The sequence below is a fragment of the Schistocerca piceifrons genome, chromosome 3 (assembly GCF_021461385.2).
Source record: "Schistocerca piceifrons isolate TAMUIC-IGC-003096 chromosome 3, iqSchPice1.1, whole genome shotgun sequence".
NCBI classification, from domain to species: Eukaryota; Metazoa; Arthropoda; class Insecta; order Orthoptera; family Acrididae; genus Schistocerca; species Schistocerca piceifrons.
Genome location: NC_060140.1, coordinates 383,294,033 through 383,298,202, shown reverse-complemented (window position 1 = coordinate 383,298,202; position 4,170 = coordinate 383,294,033). Strand labels below are relative to the sequence as shown.

The window sequence follows — 4,170 nt, the reverse complement described above, 5'->3', positions numbered from 1 at the left end:
CTATATTTTTTATCTATAAACAAAAAAAAAAAAAACCCTCTCCCCTAATACCCAACATATTCTACAAGATGAGTCCCTTACAACAGAGTATACCACCGCTACGCATCTGTGTTAATTTCATCGTAGCCTGCCTGCCCTGGAGTAAACCCCACTGTTGCCACCGAAGATGGAAATGCTGAGATAGAATGTGTTGTACGTAACTGCGTTTGATATTTATGTCAGTCTACCTCATAACTTCTTTCAATCTTCCTTGAGTTATACCTCACAATACATCCTCAATTTACACAATAACTTTGATACCACTACATGATTGCCTTGACAATAGCAATATCCTCCTGTCTGTAATACTCTGTACTCGGAATGTAATAAAAACTCTTAACCAACTGATCAGTGTTGTAATCAGAGAGAGAATTAAACTGCATATTAACCCTCTCAAAAGTAACCGGAAGTGTAGCGACCATGGATCCCATTTTGGGAGACTCATCCGTCATTCAGTTTGATTTTGTTTTCGTGCCTCTCCATCTCAGGAGATGGCGACATTCTTAGGTTGAATAAGTTACCTCGTACTATATCACTAGGACTGCAGTGCCATGTTGATGTAATGTACTGAATCAGGCCGGTATAGTAAATGAGCATGCTTGTTCCAGCCGAGGTTAGTAAACAGCGCTTTAGCTTTTTTCGGTACATTTTCAATTTCCATCAACCAACATTAACCACGTCATTGACTATCGTTTGACGAACGCTCTTTAACCACCGAATTAATCTGATCTGAATGCCAGTTACACTGCTCTGGCCGGGAGCTACTTTCTATGGCATGGTAGCTACAGCATTGACAGGGAATACGGTGCACGTTTCGTTTGGTGTTTGTATCGCATAGTGCCAGCCCCTTGTGTTTTACAACACTAGTTTAATGTGGCCTTGATTAGACACCTGCTACACTGTCGCTGTGGAAGATGAGATTATCAGTATGCCTTCAGATAGCAGAGGCAAGTGCTCTACAATACCGCAAGCTCATCCAGTTCCCATATGTCGCAATGTCTTTCACGTATTTTGTCAGTGATAAACACCGCCTCTGTGTTTTATTTCTACCTTTCTGTGTGTTGTGTGAGCTTTACAGTTTACATCACACGATGCTCAGCTTTCTGTGAGAGTCACAGAATCAAAATGTGTTACTGTCGGTTTACCTGCAGCTGACACAGAGCTTGAAGTCTTTGGTGGTGATGTAAATTGATTAAATGTGTTACAACCGAAAAAAACTTTGTATTAAACTGCTTATGAAGGAGGAATACAGGATTCCTCTCATGTGATTGATAGTCTGTTGGATAGGACCTTCCTTCAGTACAGACGCCAAAACTTTGTGCAGATCTGTGTGAACAAGTTCGAGCACTGGCCTGCAGCCCAGTGGAGCGATACGTGTATACGCAATATGCTCTGTGACAACACGTGGACGGTTATTGTTGTTCGGTGAGAGAGAGAGAGAGAGAGAGAGAGAGAGAGAGAGAGAGAGAGAGAGAGGGGGGGGGGGGGGGTGATAAAATCTTATGGATTCTATTACAAGACAGGCTCTCACGATTTGTTTTGTAAAACCGGACCTGCCATAGTGGACAAAACAGCTTAGTTTTCTTCAATTATAGCTTGTCGGTGTCAAACAAAAAATGTTTGTGTTTCTTTCCCACATGTGAGCCGATGGCATGAAAGATTGTATATGCTAATGGTATTTATGTTATTTCACGTGTCTAAAATGATTTTATTACACATATGCATTACAGTTTACTTACAGACACTGAACGCGAGTGGTGCTCTCGGGATGTGTAATTTATCCATCAGTCAGAAAGAAACTGCTTAACATAGATGTTTTTTTTCCCTCGGTGTTTAAATTCCCTCTTTTTCTTTACTCTGATGACATTTATTATAGTCGCAATTTTATTACGGTCCCGCGTTTAGAACGGTGTGGTGACCAAGTTCTGTTCTGGCTCTGAGCACTATGGGACTTAACATCTGAGGTCATCAGTCCCCTAGAACTTAGAACTACTTAAACCTAACTAACCTAAGGACATCACACACATCCATGCTCTAGGCAGGATTCGAACCTGTGACCGTAGCGGTCGCGCAGTTCCAGACTGAAGTGCCTAGAACCGCTGGGCCACACCGGCAGGCTGACCAAGTTCTGTGAGAGGTTGTGGCTGCCCCTTTACACAAACAGCCCACAGTCGGGATAGGTCTGAGTTTTGCTCTGAAGGATGCGAGCCTTGTGCAGCTTTTGCTGTCGATGATACCCCAGTGAGCCAATTCAGGTGCTCGCAGATACGCATTTTAATGAAGACGCTGCAAACCATTTGTACAGTTCTCTGGAATTTCGTTGTTGTTCCAGATGGGACCGATCTTTCTGAGAAATACGTTTAACAGATTGTAAGGAAGAGCTGTGTCAACGTTAGATAAGTGTTTTTTTTTTTCCATCACAGGACAACAGGCTTATTAATGGCGTTCGAGACGTGCGTAGTGTGCATCAGGTCTCCATCGCACGAGGGCCCCCGTCACCATTAGGGGGGCTGTGTTGCTATACTTCAGACGAACAAGTTGCCCTTGGGATGGCCATCCTTTTCTCTACTATTGCTTAGTTAACTCAAGGCCGGCAGTGTTTGAAGTTATACGGGGTGCCCGGTGCGGGCAGCGGCGGCAAGGTATTTGGCCGTAGCAGTTGACTGAAAAAGACTGTGTCCTTCCTGTAATAACTCCTCATGCAGTTTGTGTTCAATGACAAAGGGTACCTGTGCACTGGGGATGGGAACAGAGGAGGCTGCGGGTATTTGCAACGTGACAGGATGTGCTTATCGAATGCTGTGTGCCCTGGTGGGATGCTGTCCCTCCAAACAACAAGAATACTTTCATAAGTAATGGTGTTTTTGCAAGGACGCACAGACATACGAAGGCTTATAGCGGTGAGAACGTTTACCATTTCGGAGACATTTGTTTAAAGCAGGACGTCCCGATTTCCAGGGAGGGTAGTATCGGATGTCTCATTAGGACCATCAGGAAGATTGCATTCGGTGTTATTGTGGACTATTTTCTTTAACAGTTCCTGAAAGCACTGCAGACGATTTCTATAGCGCATCCAAAGGGAGACTTGGCTGTTATTTACATAGACATGAGGCATGAGTTTTACACTGACAACCTTTTAGCTGCACCTGTGTGAGTGAGTTACTACACAGACATCTTTCGCTTGGCAATTAGGCTGGCTCTGAGCACTGTGGGACTTACCATCTGTGGTCATCCGTCCCCTAGAACTTGGAACTACTTACACGTAACTAACCTAAGGACATCACACAGATCCATGCCCGAGGCAGGATTCGAACCTGCGATCGTAGCAATCGCGCGGTTCCGGACTGAGCGCCTAGAGCCGCTCGGCCACCGCGGCCGGCGGCAATCAGGCCTGCGCTGGACTGGCGGATATGCGCGGTGGCTGGGTAAACAGGTACGTGCGGGCAGAGGTGTCTCGCGTGTATAACGTACTGTCCCGTTAGGATCACTAGCAACAATACATCCTGTGCTATTATGGGAAGCATTGCAACAGATTTCTATAGTGCATCCAGAGAGAGACTTGGCTCTTATTTACATAGACCTGTGATGTCAGTATAACGTTGAGAGCCTTTTATATGCTCTTGCAATGGTGAGTTGCTTGGCAATTAGCTCCTGACTGCAGGTACAAAGGCTATGCATCATTGCGCTGGCAATGGTAGTTAGGTAAACACGTGCGCAGTTGGAGGCGTCTGGCAAGCTGTACCGACGAGCTCACGCCGCCCCGGCGTGCGCGACTTGGGGTGTTTGTCGGGAACAGTTCGCTGATATGTCGAGGTTGTGTTTCGTAACGATAGTTCGAAAGCGTTTTTACTTGCAATCAGTGTTTGTGCACTACATTATTTCTGCTGTTTAAGCGTTTTGAGCGTGCTTGCAGAGCGTTATTCGCGCATTATTTCGCCAATTTTACACGTAGTAAATGTGTCTGTTACATTATTTTGTGAACATGTCTATAGGCTGTGTAATGCATTAGTTCGACAGTTTACAATTAGTGAGCATGTCTGCAGAGCGTTATACACGCATTATTTCGGTAATTCATGAGTTGTTTGCGTGTCTGTACATCAGTGTACAGTATTATTTCGGAGATTTACGAGT

General features: G+C 44.9%; 1 protein-coding gene across 1 annotated transcript in view; it reads left to right on the top strand.

Moving 5' to 3' along the window:
• Positions 1-4,170, top strand: part of LOC124788676 (UPF0489 protein C5orf22 homolog) — a 181,405-nt gene that overhangs the window by 28,338 nt on the left and 148,897 nt on the right. The gene's annotated exons all lie outside the window — the stretch shown is intronic.